Source organism: Hippopotamus amphibius, chromosome 3, assembly GCF_030028045.1.
Source record: "Hippopotamus amphibius kiboko isolate mHipAmp2 chromosome 3, mHipAmp2.hap2, whole genome shotgun sequence".
NCBI classification, from domain to species: Eukaryota; Metazoa; Chordata; class Mammalia; order Artiodactyla; family Hippopotamidae; genus Hippopotamus; species Hippopotamus amphibius.
The window spans coordinates 191795532-191817456 of NC_080188.1; positions in this window are offsets into that span (position 1 = coordinate 191795532).

Sequence of the window (21925 nt, forward strand, 5' to 3'; positions counted from 1 at the left end):
TAGACATGAAGTTAGACCACGAGGACTTAATACATGTTATTAATTAGAATATGCTCAGCTGGAGACAGAACTGGGAATTTGGTGGCCTGATCAGTGATTCATAATCTGAACTCTGAAGGATTACTGGGTAGGACTTTGAATCATCCAGGTAGGTAGCCCATGAAAAGGGAAATACAAAGAAAATGTCCAGCAAACAGTGCATTAGAAACCTGAGCACTGCTGTGAAGGTCTTCTTCTTTTTTTTTTTAAGAACTTTTATTGAGATACAGTTAACATACAATAAACTGCATATATTTAGAGTGTACTATTTGGTATCCCAATCTCCCAATTCATTCCCCTCCAACCCTCCCCGCTTTCCCCACTTGGTGTCCATATATTTGTTCTCTACATCTGTATCTCTATTTCTGCCTTGCAAACTGATTGATTTATACCATTTTTCTATATTCTACATATATGTGTTAATATACGATATTTGTTTTTCTCTTTCTGACTCACTTCCCTCTGTATGACATTCTCTAGGTCCATCCATGTCTCTACAGATGTGCTGTGAAGGTCTTCTAATGGCAGAAACAAAAGGGAATAAAAGAGAAAAAAAAAAAAAAAGGAGTGTGAATCCTCCCACATCCTCTGGCTCATGTGTTCCCTTTACAATCTTCTGGCTAGAAAGAGGAGGATATCTTTCAGAGTTTTTGCTGTGTTCACTCACAGTTCTGTTCTGAGACTCAGCCCCATCTTCATATAAACACAGGGAGAAAAAAGCAAAAAAAAAAGAAAAAAAATTGTGACATTCCACCATTTATTGGTTGTAATGTTTAAACTGCACTTTCCTCTGTGTTTGGTCCTGAGTTTCTAGTTGTAATCAGCAGAGGAGACAGGCTATAGGGATCTCACTCCATCTTGCCTGGCAAGGTTGCCCACCCCAAGATTAATGTACAAAATACAGTGAAATTTGTAGAGACTAGTAATACTAACTAGAACTTACATACATTTTGGTTAGATGGCATAGGGGAAATTTTATGGGGAAAAATAAGTTTTAATTTCTAGTGAATGCCTTATACAAAGATTAACTGCAAATAAAACGAGATTGAAATGTGATCTACAAAACTGCAAATAGTATGGACAAAGTGGGGAATATCATTGTGTCATGGGTAGGGAAATATTTCTATATACCAGAAAAGAACAAAATATAAACAAACAACCAAAAAACAAATAAAAAGATGACAATCAGAAGCAGTTTGCTTTTAGCTGGTAAGGCTGGTAAAACACCTTTACTGTCCTGCCTCTGGGGTATATCTGCTCTCTAGCTCTATTTCATAATTTAGTAAACAGAGAATTTAATTGCATTTCTCTTCCACAAGACAACATACTTGCCCATTGCATTGGTAACATTATACTAATGAAACTTAGTGAGCAAGAACTAGCGGCTACTGTAGATTTATTGGTAAGACATTTGCATGTAAGACACAAATTCAGAGGCCTTCTTTCTTTAGAAAAAATGCCTAGGGTTTCAGTGGTGTAGGGCTTGTGGAGATATCCCTTCTAAGGTGAAGGATAAACTGTTACATCCGGTCCTTGTTTACATTTCTCTTATTTTTCACCTTCCTGTGGATTAATTGAAGATTTTGGGGGGAGGAGACTTCATCTGCATTTATTTATTATTATTATAATTAAATGCATCTTTTTGTATATTTTTTGTCAAGGTTTCTTTGGGTGTTACATAATACATGTATAGCATAATACATATACTTTATTGAAGTAGAGTTGATTTACAGTGTTGTGTTAGTTTTAGGAGTACAGCAAAGTGATTCAGTTATACATGCATATAAATCTGTTTTTTTCAGGTTCTTTTCCCTTGTAGATTATAAAATATTGAGTATAGGTCTCCATGCTATACAGTTGGACCTTGTTGTTTATCCATTTTATATATAGAGTAATGTATATATGTTAATCCCAAACTCCTAATTTATCCCTCCTCCCGTCCCCTTTGGTAACGATAAGTTTTTTCTCTATGTCTGTAGATCTGTTTCTGTTTTGTATATACCTTCATTTGTACCTTTTTTTTTGATTCCACATGTAAGTGATATCATATGATATTTGTCTTTCTGTATACTTCTATATTTCTAACAGATGTTGGTAATAACATTAACCACTTGGAGTGAAATGTAGAAACTTTATTTCCATTTAGGTACCTTTACTTTTCTCACCTTTAAATATCATTGTTTTGAGTATCAGATGGTATTAAGCATCTTTATTTCAGTTATCAAATATGATTATGAAACTCATAAGAAAAGGATAGTCTATTATATGTACTCATCTTTCTGTTCTTTCCATTATCCCTTTTCCCTTCTTGATGATCTAAGTTAACTTTTTTATAATATCCTTTCAATTTAAAGAACTTCCTTCAACCAGTCTTCAGGGATAGGTCTGCTAGTGATAAATTCTTTTAGTTTTTCTTCACTTGAGAATGTTTTTTATTCCCCATTCATTACTGACCTGTAGCACTTGAAAAATACTGTGCCATGTACTTCTGGCTTCTGTGGTTATAGATGAGAACTTTGCTGTCATTTCAATTGGCATTTTTCTGTGGGTAATGTGGTCTTTCTAGCTGCTTTTTAATATTTTTTCTTTGTTTTCATTTTTTATAAGTATAATTATAATGTGTCTTGGTGTGAATTTCTTGTGTTGATCACATTTGCAGTTTGTTTATCTTTTGGGGACTGTAGGTTTCTGCTTTTTTGTCAAATTTGGAAAGTTTTCTGCTATTACTTCTTAAAATATTCTTTCAGCCCATCTCTTTTTCCTCTTCTTTTGGGATTCTAACATACAAATGGATCTTTTGTTATTGTTCCACTGGACCCTGAGGCTCTGTTCATTTTTCTCTTTTTCAGTCTATTTTCTGTTTTTCAGGTTGGGTGAAGTCTATTTCTCTGTCCCCAGTTCAGTGATTTTTATCCTGTTCTCCACTCTCATGAAAATCTATGAGATTTTTATTTTTGCTTTAGATTTTTCATATCTGAAATTTCCATTTGTTCTTTTCTATAACTTAATTTCTTTGCTGAGTAGTTCTAATTTCTCATTGGATTAGGAGAGTGTTCTATGGAATGCTGAAGGGATTTTAGGAGGACTGTTTTAAAACTGTGATCAAATAATTTTAACATCTGATTCAACTTGAGGTTAGTGTTAGTTGATTTTCTTTTCTCATTCCAGTTGTGATGTTATTGATTACTGGTGTGATGGGTCATTGTTTGCTGTTTCCTGGACTTTTTTGTCTATTATGTTAGGAGACTCTGGGTCCTATTTAAAACTTTTATTTTAGCTGGCAGTCACACTGTTTAGAGTTAGCATGTGGGTATTGGCCTACTTTGGCGTGATGTGTTTCCAATGACAGCGTGATTTTCATAGCCCTTTGTTCTGCTTGGTTTAGCTGGTGCTGCTGTTACTTCCATGGGACTTTGCTGGTACTGCCCTGCAGAGCAGAAAGCATATCTCCCCACCAGTTTTCTTGGTCTCTCTAGGTAGGGGGTGGGTCACCCTATCAGTGCCCTCCTGCTGCACCATGTCCCTGAGCAGGTGAAGAGATTCTTAGGCCTGTGAGGACAGAGAGGCTGCCTACATCCTGCTGTTTGTTGCAGTTGGGTCCTTTCTGCCTGTTCAGCTCACTTGTCAGGTATGTCTAGACAGGCTAGGAGGTTCTTCAGCATCTAGGACAAATAGGCTTCTAGGATGAGGCCACTTATGGGACTGGATCCCTTTTTCTTGTTCCACAAACCCTCCCCAGTATCCCTGAATGGGAAGGAGAGCCTTGGCCTGGAAGGGCATTCTTACTGACTGGGTCTCTCTTGTAGGTGCTGCCTACACACCTTAGAGTCTCTCGGTCGAAAAGGGGGAGTCCTAGGCCCCACAGCTAAAGAGAATGATTCCCTTGGCCACTTATTTTTGAGTTCCCAGTAGATTCTCTCTTCCCAGTAGGTTTGGGTTTTTCTGAGGTTTTCAGAAAGATTCCTGTTCAAGCTGATGGAGAAATAAGCTTTCTTAGCTGCCTTCTGTCACTAAGTGGGGAGTTGGGATAAGAGAGGTCTGATTGGTCTTTATCTATTTGCTCAGGGGATAACACATTGCCCTGTCACTGTGGTTGTTCTCCAGTCCTGAGGTTCTAACAGGCTTGCTTCCTCCATGTCACTTTTAAGGTTTCTCCCTTGGTTTTATCTTGTGTCATTTCTAAAGTTTATAATTGTGATTAGCAGAATAGAGCAGGAGGGAAAATGTCTACATCATTCTTTCCAGAACAGACATCTCTGGGTTAACTATTATCATTAAAAAATGTGTTTATTATTCCTAGTTAATTCTTCTGGGATTTCAGTTGATCTCTGCCCATCATTTAAAATATATAGAGAGACTTCCCTGGTGGTGCAGTGGTTAAGAATCCACCTGCCAATGCAGGGGACACGGGTTTGATCCCTGGTCCGGGAAGATCCCACATGCCACAGAGCAACTAAGCCCATGTGCCACAACTACTGAGACCATGAGCCATAACTACTGAAGACCACATAGAGCCTGTGCTCCGCAACAAGAGAAGCCACCACAATGAGAAGCCCGCGCACCACAAGGAAGAGTAGCCCCCACTCGCCACAACTAGAAGAAGCCCACACACAGCAACGAAGACCCAATGCAGCCAAAAATAAATAAATAAAATGTATAAGTAAACTTAAAAAATAAATAAATGCAATAGATGTAAGTAGAACAAAAAGTTCTTAAAATAATAAAAATATATATAATATTTGCTCATTATCTCTATATATGAATTCTGTGTTTAGTGTCTAGTTTACCTCATCTCATTTATCATTCACAATGTATTATACCTTCATTTTACAGTGAAGAAAAATTCAGATTCAGATATGTGACTTTCTCAGTTATACTTAGCCAGCAGACAGAAGAATAAGGATTAAAATTCTGATTGGACTGAGTCCTGATACCGCTCTCTTCTCTTGGCTTTACACAGCCTCTTTCAAGAGTAAAACACACATAATTGAGTGTTCATTTCCTTAACGTATAAAGTAATTGTCTCCTTGTGGTTTCTTAAATAAAATCTTGGATGGCACTACTGTTGTCCATACCCCACAGATAATGTTAAGTGTAGCATATACACCTTGTTAGGGTAGTAATTTTAGTATATTAGTGTTTTTGTTTATCACAGTGGCATACCCATTTTTGTCTGTAGCAAGACTGAGCTAGTTACCAGAGGAACTCACACATGTATTTTCTGGTGTGTGTTTAATAATACAGACTACCCCTGGACATTTGTGTATCTTAATAGGTATGTGTTATAAAAGTGGGGAGTCATTTGTTTATCTCAGAGAATGATTTTTCATAACTATATTTGTGTGTCTTTTCCTTTTATAGTCTTGCTTATTATTGTTCAAGTTTAAACCAGTTTCTAAAATATACCTGTATACACTCAAGAACTCCTGCCATCTGGCGTTCATTAAAAATAGCATGGAGATGCCCCTATATACACTAATTATTTCAGGCCAGAAGTTCATCATTATACATTGTAGATCGTATTTATTGGAAGGAACTGAACTCCTGAAGTACCCTTAATATTTAAAAAAAGCAGCATAAAAATGTTCTTTTTTTTTTCTTCTCCACATCTAGAAAATATGCAGGACTTGTTATGAGCTGAAAAATAATCATTTAATACCATTAATAAAAGGAATCTTGAGGAATTCCACTCCTGGCCAAGACAGAAAATAGGAACCAGATTTATCCTTCTGATAAATCTTTAAATTTAAGAAGATTGATCCTTTTAAATAATCAAAAAATAATTATATGACAATGTTTTTTCAAGTCATTGAACACTAGGCAATATCAAAGAATGATCCTTAAACACAGGAAACAATGTAAAGTGATCGACTCCCCACCCTTCGACCTTGAGAGATTTTCCAGACTGTGATGCAGGGAACAGGGGCCCAGGTAGGGCCTGACCGATTTTCTGAATTGAAGTGATGTCCCTGAGTTTAGAAAAGCAATGCAGATAAAATTCACAGGGCAGAGGAGTGGAAAGGAGAGGGATTCAGAGAGCAAACTCCAGATATGTGCCGAAGGCCCCCTTGGGTATTGAGTAGAATAACGATGAGCTCATACATGTGAAGACATTGCCTGAGAGCCAGAAAAAAAGACACATGATAAAAAACAACAACAACAACAACAAACAGTACTCAGTACTCACACAAGGCCAAAAACCAGGACTGTTTTTGGCCCAAGTTGTGGAGCAGTGGGTAGAGCACGCAAAAAGAGCTTGTCTAGCAGTGCAGGGTACTTAGACCTAGACTTAATGCTGCCTTAGAGCTGCCTAAGAAATCTTCAAAATAAAACATGACAACTCGTGAACAACTCCTCACTGTTCAGGGGGTATAAGGTTTCAGTTATGCCAGATGAATAGTTGTAGAGATCTGTCCCAGACCCAGGGCCTAGAGTTACCAATATGGTGTTGTGCACATCTAAATTTGTTAAGAGTGGGTCTCATGGTAAGTGTTCATATCACCCCAAACCCTAAACAAACCATAACGACAAAGACACACAGAAACTCTAGTAAGGTTCTTTTACTATGTGTAAAGCAGCATAATTTCATTTATAGATAGAGGAAAAGTAGCTAATGATGTACACTAGAAACTCTAAAACAACTTCTAAAGTAAAATTTGTTAGAGTGTGATAGCTATTATGCCAAGAAAAGATATAAAATGGAACATTAGTACTGGATTAATCCAAACAAGGCAAAAAAGAAAGAGAAATGTAACAAAGACCAGATGGGACAAATGTAAACAAATTGCAAATGAAAGATGTATACACAAATACAAATAATCATATTCATAGTAAATGGTATGAACAACCTAATTAAAAGGTAAAGATGGTCAGATTGCATAAAAAATTAAGAACCAAAAATAGTGTTGGCCAAAGCATTCCTTCAGTTTTTAAGTAAAAATGAAAGACACATTTTTCATTTTTACCAAGAACTTTATTGAACAACATATTCACTGTCCTGTTCCACTGCCTTCTGCCATTTTTCAGGCAGCTTCATAATTCCTTCTTCCCAACACTTTATTTTTTTGAGCAAAGAACTGTTCCAGGTGCCTTTCACAGTCTTACAGGAAATTGAAATCTTTTCCATTAAGAGAATTTTGTAAAGGCCAAGATAAATGGAAATCCAAAGGTGCAATGTCTGGTGAATACAGCAGATGAATCGGAACTTCCCAGCCAAACTGCAAAAGTTTTCGCATCATCCTGATGGAAGATTATGCATTTTCTGTTGACTAATTCTAGATGCTTTTCATCGAGTGCTGCTTTCGGTTGGTCTGATTGTTGGAGTTAATCATTTGGTTTAGAAGAAGATCATAAAAAGGACTCCCAATCCCACCATATACACAACATCAGCTTCTTTGGATGAAAACCAGCCATTGGTGTGCTTTTCCGTGGCTTATTTTGCTTGCCTCACGATCTCTTCTGTCCCATGTTATAGTACAGTATCCACTTTTCATCTCCTGTCACGATTTGTTTTAAAAATGGAACGTTTTCATTACATTTCAGTAGAGAATTGCATGTGGAAATATGGTCAAGAAGGGTTTATTCACTTATGTGGAACCCAAACATCAAAACAATTCACATAACCAAGCTGGTGCAAATGATTTTTCAGTGCTTGATTTGGATATTTTGAGTATGTTGGCTGTCTCCTGTGTGGTATAATGTTGATTATTCTCAATTAATGTCTCGATTTGGTCACTATCAACTACAACTGGTCTATCACACCATGGAGCATCATCCAGCGAGAAATCTCCAGCATAAAATTTCGCAAACCACTTTTGCCATGTTCATTGTCACAGCACCTTCTCCATACACTGCACAAATGTTTTTTTGTGTTTCAGTTGCATTTTTACCTTTCTTGAAATAATAAAGCATAATGTGCTGAAAATGTTGCTCTTTTTCTTCTATCTTCAATATTAAAATGGTTACAGAAAAATTCACCAATTTTGATATTTTTTTTTTAAATGCACGCTGTGACAGATGTCACATACAATCTAACAAAATTGTTTCAAATGAAGTTTAAGATAACTAAGCACTACTACAACCATCTTATGGAAAAAACTGAACGAACCTTTTGGCCAACCCAATATGTTGTCTTTAAGGTATTCATTTTAAATACAAAGACACACAAAATTAAAAATATATATATATACCTTGCTAACGACACTAATCAAAACAAACCTTAGGTGGCTATTTTAATAGCAGATAAAGTCGATTTCAGAGCAATAAATAAACCAGTTATTGTTTATTTTATAATGACAAAGGGAACAATTCAGAAAGAGGTTATAACGGTCCTAACCTTAATATAACTACATACTTGATAACAGAGCTTCAAAGTATGGGGAGCAAATGATGATAGATCTCCAGGGAGAAATAGATAAATCCACAATTATAGTTGGATATGTTAATAGCAGATCTCTTAGTATTTGATAGACTGAAAATCTGACTAATATTTGACAGACTTTTCTGAAAATAACTAAAGATATAATAGCAATTTAATGGACTTAAATCCAAACATATCCCATCCAACAAGAGAATAATACGCATCATTTTTAAGGGCACGTGAAATATTTAACAGAATTATTCTTCCCATATTCTGGACAATAAAACATGTTTAATACATTTCTAAGAGAGTTACATCATACAAAATAATTCACTGAATATAATGAAATCAAACTTAAAATCAATTTTGAAAATTTCCAAATATATGAATAGCAAATAACAATTTTAAGTAACTTAGGCATTGAGGAAGAAATGAAAAGTAAACTAGATTTTTAACTGTACAAAAGTGAAAACATGACATATCCAAATTTGTGCTATGCTACTAAAACAATACTTAGGAGATGATATATAATACTAGACACCTATAAAAATAAGAAAGATCTCAAATCAAAAACCACAACTTTCATTTAAAAAAAATAAAAACAGAAAATGAAGGGCAAATAAAGCAAATGAAACTCATAGAAAGGAGAAAGTAAGAAAAGTGAGCATAAAAATAAACAAAACCCAGAAAATAATAGCAAAAAATCATAATAATGAAAAGTGGGTTTCAAAAAATTTTTTTTTAATTTATTTTTTTTTAATCAGCTGTGTTGGGTCTTTGTTATTGCATGCAGGCTTTCTCTAGTTGCGGCAAGCAGGGGCTACTCCTTTCTGTGGTGCGCAGGCTTCTCGCAGGCTTCAGTAGTTGAGGCACGTGGGTTTAGTAGTTATGGCTCACGGGCTCTAGAGGGCAGACTCAGTAGTTGTGGTGCACGGGCTTAGTTGCTCCATGGTATGTGGGATCTTCCTGGACCAGGGATCGAACCCGTGTTCCCTGCATTGGCAGGTGGGTTCTTAACCACTGCGTTACCAGGGAAGTCCCAAAAGTTGGTTCTTTTAAAAGATCAGTACCATTGACAAATTTCTAACCAGACTGATTAGAAGAAAAAGAATGAAGACACACATGACAGACACCAGGAATGAGAAGGTTACATCACTACAGATTCTACAGAGATTAAAATATTAATAGGGAATGATATGTCATTAACAATTTTATGACAGTAAGGACAGTAACATAGAAAATGGACAAATCTAAAAGCCATTCCTAAGAAAAACTCTCAGCAAATAGAAATACAAGGAAACTTTCTCCCAACGTGGGCATCTGTGAAAAACTTACTGCTAGTATTGTATGTAATGATAAAGACTAAGTACCCTGAAGATTGGAATAAAGGAAGGATGTCCATTCTCATCTATTCAACGTTGAATCAGATGGTCTAGCCAATGCAATAAGAAAAGATGAAAATAAAAAGCATTCTGACTGGAAAGAATTAGTCTTTATTTACAGAATACATCATCATCTGAGTAGAAAATTCAAAGGAATTCACAGAAAAAGCTACTAGAACTAATAGAAAAGATTTCTAGATACAAAAACAATTTACAAAGAATCAATTCTATTCCTATATACAACAATCAGCACCCTCAAAAGAAAATTTAAAAGATACCATTTACAAAAGAACAAAAAGAAGGTAAGCTGATTTTAAATTTTATTTGAAAATTCAGAGATTCTAATATAGGCAAAACAATGCTAAAAAAAAGAAAGCTTGAGGGATTTATATTATCTGATTTTATTTTATATTTTATTGAAACATAGTTGAGTTACAATGTTGTGCCAGTCTCTTCTGTACAGCAAAGTGACAGTTATACACATATATACATTCCTTTTTTAATATTCTTTTCATTATGGTTTATCTCAGGAGATTGGATATCGTTCACTGTGGTATACAGTAGGACTTTGTTGTTTATCCATTCTAAATATAATAGTTTGCATCTACCAACCCCAAATTCCAAGTCCATCCCTTTCCCTTCCCCCCTCCTCCTTGGCAACCACAAATCTGATCTCTATGTCTATGAGTCTGTTTCTGTTTTGTAGATAGGTTCATTTGTGCCATATTTTAGATTCCACATATGAATGATATCATATGGTATTTGTCTTTCTCTTTCTGACTTTACTTAATACAGTAAACTCTAGATTCATCCATGTATCTGCAAATGGCATTATTTTGTTCTTTACAGTACCTGATTTTAAGACTTATAAAAAACTCCTTTAAAACAACGAGATAGCACTGCACACCTGTTAGAACTCCTAAACTCCAAAAAAAGTACACTACTGACTGATGGAGCATGAGGAAAAATGGGACTCCTCCTTCACTGCTGGTGAAATGCATATACGGCTACTTTGAAAGATATTTTGGAAGTTTCTTCCAAAGGCTCACCTGAGGATCCAACATCGTGCCTCCAGTATTTAGACAACTGCTTTTAAGAACTATATCCAAATGCATGCAAGGATGTAATTAAACATAGCACCTCTATTCATAATGACTATAAGCTTAAAGAAACCAGGTTGTCTTTCAGTAGAAGAATGCATAAGCAAACTGGGGCACATCCATTTCAATGAGAGCAGAATAAAAAATAACTCTATATTCCATGTCAATGTGATACTGAATAAAGATAGATAAATATATTAACATATTAATGAAAGATACTAAACAATTCAGAGATACGTGTGTGGAGGTATATATATGTGTATATATGCATACACACATATATGTATGTGTGTATATACACATGTATGTGTACGTGGAGACAGAAAGTACATAGAGAAGAAGATATAGGAAGAAGAAACTTTTGAAACAAAAGGTGCTGGGAGATTTGTATATCAATATGCAAAAAAAGAATGGAAGAAAGGAGGAAACTTAAATGCGTATCTTGAACAGTACCATAAAAAAAACAAACTCAAAATGTGTCATCAACATGAAAGTAAACTTAACACTTTTAAAATTCTAAAAAAATTAGAGAAAATCTGTGTTCTTTGTACATGTAAAAGTATGATTTATTAAAAAGAATTATAGGGACTTCTGTGGCAGTCAAGTGGTTAAGACTCCATGCTTCCATTGCAGGGGGCATGGGTTTGATCCCTAGTTGGGGAACTGAGATCCAGTGTGCCCTGTGGCATGCAACAAAATTCAGACAAAGAAAATATTTGAAAATCATATATCTAATAAAAGACTTCTATCAAAATATATAAAGAATTCTCAAACCTGATAATAGAAAAGCAAACATATCAATAAAAACCAGCAAAAATATTTCAACAGCTACTTCACCCAAAAGAAAAATATACAGTTGGCAAACAAGTCCATGAAAGGTGTTCAAAATCATTAGTCATTAGGAAAATATAAAAACTGCAATATTATAGCACTACATACACATTAGAATGGTAAAAATAAAAAAACACAGACACAAGAAAACTGATCATACCAAGTGTTTGCAATGATATGGAGGAACCGAAACTCTCATATAATAGGGGTATGAATGTTAAATCATACAAATTTTTCCACTTGGGAAAAAAGTTTGAAAGTTTTTTAAAATATGTGTTTAAATGTTAATTATAGAACTACCATTATCCTTGTATTTCTAGGCATATATCCAAGCAAATCAAAGCATATGTCTCAAGACAAAGACTTGTGCATGAATGTTCATGGCATTTTTATTTGTGATAGGTGAAACCTGGGAACAACTGAAATGCCATCAAACTATGAATGGATCAAGAAATCATGATATAGCAATACAATGGAATACTACTTAGCAATAAAAATTAACTAATAATATGTTACATAACATGGATGAATCTTAATTATCATGACTGAATGGATCCAGGCAAAATCATACTCTGTTATTGTAATCATAGAAAATTCAAGCAAATATATAGTGAGAAAACACAGATTAGTGGTTTCCTGGGTGCAGAGGATGGGTGAGGAAGGGCTGAAGTCATTCAGGCAGGAGGAGACTTTCAGGGGTGATGGGTATATACAGTAATAGATCATGGTTTCATGGGTATATATGCCAAAGGGTCATAAAGTTGAACACTTTAAGTGCAGTTTATTTTTGCAAGTCATAAAAGCATTTGTTTACTTTCAAAAAAAAAAATGCAGCCGTGTTTCCCCCCCTACGTCACATATACCACCTCAAGAAAGTTAGATATCATTTGTAATCTTAATCACACATTTAAACTTACAAAGCTTCAAGGTCTTCATTGCCAGTATCTGTGTACAGGTACTCAGGTAGATAATATAGCTGATGTGATGCGTTTATTAAGCCCTGTGAGCACTGTTAACAATTATACTCCTCGAGCTAATAGAACATTCATGTTTGATGTTTAAATAATTTCATTATCAAGATGAATAATAGGATTGACTTTGACAACTTTCTTAATTACTGGATTTTGACAGGAAGCCAACACTAATTAGAATTTCATTTTTTTAAAAAAAAAGAATACACTGTTTGTAATCAGCCAGACATCCCTCAATTGAATCAGAGCTCTAATATTGCCCAAGATGTCATTTTAATTATGACATAGTACGTGTAGAAAAATAAGTATTTATGCTAATTTAAAAATATTACTTCATAGACAGACTAATGCATGTGTGAATTTTTGGTAGTCTACTGCAATTTCTGCTACATGTGACAGACATAAAAAGTATGTTTAGCACTTCAGTTGTATTTAAGGAATAAGTTTCTAAAGATTAACCTTTTCTAATTATTCTAGAAATAAAAATGTTATACACTCCTAGGGGAATAAGAACATTACAGTGACCACAACAAAATCCAGAAGCTTTTGTTGAGGTTCTTCAAGTTTGGGACCTGTGGGACACCGGTTGGCAACTTCTGATTTGCAACCCTCACTCAACTAGCTGGTAGACCATAGGGTTTCTAGTTCTTTTGGAATTGTTGCGTCTTCTCTGTTTTCGGAGGAACTGCCTGAAAGAAGTCATTCCACTCTGCCTTCTTTATCCGAGCTTAAACAGCTAGGTGACATTTCCAATGACTGAGGTTGGAGGTAGTCTCACCTGAGGATTCCCAACAATGATGAATAACCTCTTCTTTCCAGGGTACTTTGTATGTCACTGGGATTGTGTTTCTTGCATGGGAAACCAGGCCTTAACTTTCATCTCCCTGAAAAAAATAGTGCCTTGTACCTTGGGGTTAGTTATAAGAGTCCTACAAGGGTTTAACCTCATGGAAGGCATCCAAGGCAGGCTCTGTTGGCTGAATTGCCCTACCTATGGTCCAAGTGAGGTCTGCACAATCTTGAATACATTCTGCTGTACCTGAATTCATACCTTAGTCCTGCTGACCAAGTAGAAAGGTCAATACAGACACTTAATGAGAATACCACCTGGCTTTCTAAGTCAGACACTGAGGGTTTGTAGGCTTTATTCAGCTGGGAATGAGTGATACCAGGCTGAAGTCAATAGTAAAAGTTGTCATCATTTCGCTGTTAGGGTTCTGTTGATAGTAGATTTAGTTAAATGCTGCATAAGACATTTCAAACCAATTTGGTTCCAGCCCATCAGTCGAATTAGAATCAGAGTGGCTGACAGATGGTATATACCCATATGAGAAAATTCAGCAGTAGTAAAGTGGTAGAGAAATGAGTCAGGTGTTGGGAGATAATTCTCCAAGAGTCTCTTTCATTCTAAAAGATGTATAGTAAGTTGTGTTGTTTGGACTAACTTTTCAAGGATGTTTGTACAACAACCAGCACTGGAAGATAAGACAGTATCTTCCTCCAGGGCTGAGGGCACATAGGTTTGCTGAGCAATATCTTTATTAGGTAATGTATCTTCCATGGCGACAGTCAGGCAGGTCAGCAAGCACCCCGATCTGAAGGATGGGAGCTTTTGAAGCTGAGCTTCTTCGGCGGCAATGCAAAACCACTGCACTCAGAACATGCGTCTAGGCCTCTTCCTATTGCCTGACAGGCACATCACAAGGAACCCATGGTAACGCGAAGCTCATGGCATCTACTGCAATGTGAGTGATGAAGTCCTTTGTCTCTCATGTTCCTCACCAGCATCTATGCAACTAAGTTAGAATAATTACTTATTTTGTATGCAAGGTAGAAATCTCAGACATTTCACAGTTCTTGACATCCTTTTAACATTTTGTAACTAAAGCATTGATTCCTGAGGACCAGGTTGGTGATTCCTCTTGGAGAGACAGAAGTGATTGGGCCGCAGTCATAGTTTATGTTTATTTGCAGACTTGCTGGGTTGCTCCGTGAAAGCATTACTCCTCAGGGATCCAGAGACTTTATATTGGCTAAGCCCCAAATCCTCGAAATGTTGGGGTGTCCCCATTTCCTGAGTATAAAGCCATTCTAGCAAATAGCCCTTGTGAATAGGTATGAGGGAATCATTAGAGTGGATATTTGCCATGAGTTTGTATGGTCCTCCTCTCTAGGAATCTGGCCACTTCTTTGCTCAATCAATTCAAGGGGTGAAAACTGGTTCAGGTCTGAATTGGCATAAAGTTTGTGATGTTAACCTGGACAGGACACTAATTGTGCAACCTCTTTTATTTTGTGTGGACTAAGCAATTGCTTTGTTAGATGCTTATCTATCTTATCTCAAGGGAATCCAAGTTGTCTTAAGCATCCCCAGAGATCTCTGTGTTCATTCACCTGTCTGCCACTCAGGTGTTGCTATTCCTTACAATAATATTGCAAACAGTTTGCTACTGATGGTTAAGCACCATCATCATCTCCTCCTTTGTGTCAACACCTTGCTGTCTGGATGGTCAGCCCTGTAATAGTGGCTCCCGTCATCAGCTCTGACCTCTGATCCACCACTTTACTTCACAATAATGGCAGTGTCTCTCTCCCAAGTGTCTTCAGGGACTTCTGTGAATCATAGCCAATCGATAGGCTCTTGATGTTACATATTTATGTATATCCACTATAACATGCCAAGTTTTGTAAGTCTTTTGACCATTTCTTCAAATTGCCATAATTTTTAGCAAATATTCTGGTATTTTTACTTTACTTAACATGGACCATCACTTTCTCTAAGCTTTCCAGAGATTTCCTACCAGTATGATAGCACTGCCTTCTGGCACCCTTGCCAGGGTACTTATTCTCTCATTACAGGAGATTGCTCCCATGTTGATAACATCTACCAACTGTATGTTCTGCCCTTTTTGTTTCATCTCCTGCCAGATCCATTCGCTTCCACCCCCTGCCAGCACACATGGACTAAGTCCTACAGATCATTGAAAATACAGTATTGTTTCTCCCTTAGCTAACATAACCTTTCCTTCATCAGTTTATGTAATGACAATGTTGGTTATTGATTTTATGGCCAGGCGGGGAGGCATGTTTTCAGAAAGACAGAGGAGTGGGTCACTTCTGAAGGTCCTGTGAGTAAAGGAAGCCTGGGATTTCAAGATTTTCAAGTTCATTTACTCCAGTTTATTAATCTCATACCTCAGGGCCCTAGTCCTCCCAAATCAGAACTCTGAAATTGGCAGAGCAGACTTGCTGGGTTTGAGAATTCAGTCTTATTGTCAGCTCCATGGCTGTCAAGGTGGATTTGTGCTAGTGTGCCAATCTATGTTAGTCTGGAAACACAAAATCCAACTGAAAGTGGGGATGAGGGTAGGTGTGGTAACTATATCCATACACCAGAAGGGACTGGAGGAGATGGTGTCTGAGTTTACGTTTCCCGAGGGAGAGGCCTGCTAATCAAAGTCTAAGATCAAATAGAGTTATAGCAAATAAATGTGGTTCCTCTCCAGACTGTGAAGATGTCAAATTTAGGGAGATAGGAGGGGAAGTTATTCAGATCTAACCGATGATTGAAAGATGAAGGAGAAACTTCAGTGTTCCTGAGGGGATCCAGTCAGCTTGTCAGACACTAAACAACACATTTTAGTACCTTTTTTCCAAAATGAAGAGAGAAAGAAAACTAGAGCACAAGCAAGGTATCCAATATTGGACCAACAAGAACGAAGCAGGCACTCTTCCCTTTCCTTCTGGCTCCATCCGTCTCCTCTTCTTCCTTTATTGCCTGCAAAACCCTTCCTTCTCTCAGCTTCTTTGTTTCTGAGGTGCCCTTTGAGGATAAAACATTCTGCTCACAGGGCATGTAGGAGTAAAGAAAGAAGCTAGTATTATGCAGAATCTGTGACTAAAGTATAATGGGCAGGTAAGAGATTTCAAACCACTCTCTCTCATCCCTGTTCTTTTGCAGGTGCAAAGTTGTTGCATCCAGATGTCATCTCACTGTCTCAGGGAGAGGGATGGATTAGCTAGTAGTCGCTGCACACTTTGGAACAAATGTGATGGAGGGAAACTGGAGGCTGGGCTAATATTCATATAATAACACAGAAAAATCTACCCTAGGAGCAAGAAGAATGATGAATATAAATCTTTGTATTGAAACATATTATCAGTAGAAGGAAGTATAATACGTGTAGACACAGAAGAAGTCACGTGAGAGAAGGCAGGAGGTTCTAAAAAAACAATAATTTATTGTTCATTTATTAGCCTATTTTAGAAAATTAAATGGAATTAAGCCATTATTTGATCAAGAGTAGGATGTGGATAACAGTGCTTTAAGATAAAAGCGATGTACGTTTAAACAATATTAGCAATTAAAGTAAACAAAATGTTCATATTAAAGCCAATAGAGTTAAAAGTATATTTCCTTTATTCCTTTATTGACTTTCCCTCAGGAAAAAACTAAAAGCCATAAAGTCAGTAATTGCATGAACATTTCCTTTTAATGTTATAAGGGCTGTTGAATTCTTAGCAACTGGATTACCTTTTGAAACACAGAGTATAATATCGACATAAATGTGATTGTTTTCTTCCTTTCTGAATATACATAAATTAACCCGATATTATTAATTTAGGTGATTATTCTCATAAAGCAATTTCCTTTAAACTATTTTTTAAACTGAAGCATTCCCTAATAACAGGATTCTAGTATCTGGTATGGTTTAGAAAAAGAAGGTATAAGACTTTAGAGAAAATTATCAACTTTGAGAAAGAGTCTGAGTTTTTTTCTCTGGAAAGATAATGTCTAACTACTGAAGGAAAATAGAAATTTTGAATATCTCACGTTGGAGAAACATGTTTGAGAAACATAGAAAATGACTCAAGGATATATGTCATGGAAATATCATCAATAATAAATGTTTAGTAAATGCCTCTTTATAGAACCTGTTGGTGGTGGTGGAAATACAAATACACAAGCCTTCTCTAGAGGGAATTAATGTAGAGTTGTTAGTAGGTAGCATCTGCTCAGTGTCGAGAGCAAGGTGCTTCATGTGGCTGAAATGTGGCCATGCTGAAAAGAGTCCTGTAGCTAGATCATGTTGGGCATTGTGAAACATAGTAAAGATTTCTGATTTTATTTGAGGTGTGAGGGTTGGAGGATTATAAGCAGTGAAGTGACACCATCAGATCTGTATTTTGAAATGATTACTCAGATTGATGTATGAAAAATAGATTATAGGGGGAATCCACTGTAAATTATAATAAAGGATATCAGTATTGGGCTATTGCATAGTCAGATAAGTGACAGTGGTGGCTTAGATTAAGACGACTATGGAGTTGTTGATAAATGATCAGAATTGAATATATATACTGAAAACAGGTGGCAGCATCTTCTTTTTTTTTTTTTTTAACTGGGATGAGAAAGAATAGTTAGGACTTTTCCAAAGTCTTTGGCCTGAGCAACTACAGGAATAGGATTGACATGATGAAATAAAAATGTGGGGGTGGAGCCGGTTGAGTATGGGATATCAAAATTTCTGTTTTAGATGTGAACACCTAGTGGAAGAATACATGAGTCTACAATTTGGGGAGATATTGGAACTAGAAAAAAAATTGTGGAATCATCACGATATATAAGCCATTAGAAGTTATAGGATTAATCTAATGATAGAATTACCATTGATTCCAGTCAAATCATAGTGTAGTAGTGAAGAGAAGAATTTCTAGGACTGAACCCCAAGACGCTCTATATTGATAGGTTGGCCTGGAAGAGGAGAGGAACTAGCAGAAAGACCAAGAGGAGGGGGCCACAAGGCACACAATATAAAACCCCATGACCCTTCATTAAATACTTTCTTCTTTTCCTTCAAACCTTTTTCATAATATTACTTACTTATTTAGCTGTTTACGTTATTAGTGTCTACATTAGGATGCAAACTCTTTGATGGTAGGGAGTTTGTTTCTTTTACTCACCGCTTTATATCTAATCCCTGCCACAGTCTCCTGTACACCTAGATGCTAAAAATTTTATTTTGCAGTTAAATAAAATAATTACTTTGTAACATTATCCATGAAATATTCTTTAAATGCTTAATTTGAATGGTAATGCTTCAGTTTATGTTTGCGATTTCTATTGAATTTTCTTTCTGTGAATATAAGTATATTTATATCCAAATATTTGGTCACACTTTCATTGTTTTCCTCAGTTTTTATATTTTTAAATAGTTTACTTATTTATTAAGTAGTAAACATTATATTTATTAATATAAATATTAAATTTTATTTATTTATTTAAATTTTATAATTTTGTGTGTATCTACAAGTTTCTAAAGACTGTTTTCTTCTTGATGATTTGTTTTTTTACTTTTAAAATTTATACAAAAAACTGTTATATACCAAGAGTTTATAAATATTCTCTCTCCATACATTTTTAATAATTTTATTTTATATTTATCTTTAATGTATCTGGAGTATAACCCTGAAGGTAATTGTGATGTAAACAGTAAAATATGCTTTTTTCCTGTCAAAAAAATAACCCTATCTCCTTTTAGTTAATACTTCTTCCTTCCAAGATACATATAAGACATTATTTTAAAAATTTAATCTAGTAAAATGTACTTGTAGAAAAATGCCGAAGTCATAATTGTACAGTTGCATGATTTTTTACACAGTGAAAATATCTGTGCAATCAAGACCCAATTTTAACCAAACTCTGTCTAAAGATGCATCGTTTTCAATTGCCTTATGTTTTCTTTTTATTTTTTCCTAGATATTGACAATGTCATTCTAAAATGTAGACAGATTTGCATGTGACCTAAAACATGTTGGCAGAATCTGAGAAACTGGTCTTGCACAAGCCCCAGTCACTATCTCTCCCCAGAGGTAACGCCGCCATCCTTACTGCTACCAACATAGTTTTGAATTTTTAAATAAGTGAAATACGACACCATGTATTCATACATCCAGCTCTTTTTTCTTTTCTCAATATCATGCATTGAGATCCATCCATCGTTGTAGACCAACAGTTCATTCTCATTGCTTAGCCTACAGTAATCAACTGTATTATATGCTGTAATTTATGCATCTATTCTTCTGTTAATAAACATCCAGATGTTTATTAAAATTCAGTCTTTATGAAGTTACTAAATGTTTTCTTTCATGGGGCATGTATATATATTTCTGTTATGTGTGTGCCTATGAGTGGAAAAGCTGGGTCATCTGCCTAGCTTCAGCAGACACACCAAATGATTTTCCAAAGTTGTTGTACCAGTTTAAAATTTCATCATTAGTGCACACGAGTCCTAGTTGTTGCATATTTTCAACAAATATTCTGCCTTCTTACCCATTTCGGTTGGTTTGAGCAATATTTTGCTATGTTTTTTATTTGCATTTCCCCAGTGACTAGTGAGGCTGAACACCTTTCTGTGTGTTAATCTGTTATTTGAATATCCTCTGATTTGAAATGCTTGTTCAAATATTTTGCCCATTTTTCCATTATGTTGTTTGTCTTTTTCTTACTAAAAGTAGGGTGTGTATATGTATATATATATATATATATATATATACACATACACACACACACACACACACACATATATACATACATACACACACATATTGTCTCCTTTTTTGGATATATGTGTTGCAAGTATCTTTCTTTTAAAGCATATTAAACCCTGTGACTTGCCTTTTTCACTGATTTATGGTGATACCTATCTATCTATCTATCTATCCATCTATCCATTTTAATGTAGTCTAGTTTATCAATTGTTTTGCTTTCCTTTAGAATTAGTAATATTTGTATTGTAGTTAAAATACTTATTTCTAAGGTCATAAATATGCCTTCTTTTATAAACTTTATTGTCTTCACTTTGACATGTTGATTTTTAATCCATGTAAAGTTGATATTTTGTGTGGTATGAGGAAGTATATATATATAATAAATGGTAGAAGGGTATTTGCTCACTTTAATTGAGATATATATATGTGTGTGTGTATATGTATACATAATAAATGGTGCAAGGTCACTTAATTGGAGATATATATATCTATGCAGATATAGGCCATTTTCCCCCCTGTGGTGATGAAGTGGTACCTTCTTATAACTCAGGTGCGGATCTGCCTCTGGATTATCTATTCTTTTCCTGTGTTCTCTTTATCTATCCTTATACCAGTATCACAATGTTTTGAGCAGTGTGACTTTATAATCAATTTTGATACCTGATAGTATAAATCCTGAAGCTTGATTCTTCAAGATGGTCCTCATCATCCTAGGTTACTTGCATTGCCATGTTTCTGTCAGAAGTGCAGCATTTTTAAATCAAAATGCTGATTTCAAAATGCATATGGCACTTTTGATAGGAATTATGATGAACCTGCACATAGAGTTTGAAGTGAATTGACTTCTTTACAACATTGAGTCTTCTAATTTGTCTCATGGCATATCCTTTCATGTATTTATGTCATCTTTAATTTCAGTTGAGTTTAGTAGTTTTAGCTATACAAGTATTACCCATCTTGTTTTTCTCATATTTTATCTTATAATCTACTGTAACACTATTTCTTTAATGCAAATATTTACTCAGTTTTTGTGTATCCCAAAATGTCTTTATTTCACCTTCATTTTGAAAAATATTTTAATAAGTACACCTTTCTTGATTGGCTATGTTAGCATTTTAGAATGAAATTTTAAAACCCATCTACTCCGTTCTTAATTTTTGTTGTTGTATCTTCCAGTTTTAGAAATAGTTTGCCTTTTTTATGAATTCCAATTCTTTGGGGAAATTTTCTAAATTTTTACCTAGTTTGTCAATCATATTTTTTATTTCCTTGAACTTATTAATTATAGCACTTTTAAAGTCTTTGATAACTTCAATATGTGGATCACCTGTGGGTAAATTTCTATTTCTAGTTTTTGTTGTTACCTTTGTGTTTTTCCTTTAGCTTGCTTGGGTTTTTTTTTTTTTTTTAATTAAAAACCAGACACTGTGGCTGAAAGTTATAAAGGCTCTGGATGATGTAAATGCCTCTAGAAAGAGTCACCCTTTTCTTTACAAAATGGATCAAGTGGGGACTGAGCTGACTTTAGCCTGACTTCCAGCTTTAGACTCTCTATTTACTTCTGGTTGAACTTGGCTTGTGTGGCTCTCAGCAGTTTCAGCTGATATGTTGAGTTCATTAGGGATCCACCAACCTGGCAAGGTATCTCAAATCCTTGTCTTCTCAAAACCTCAGGGCTTCAAAACACTATGA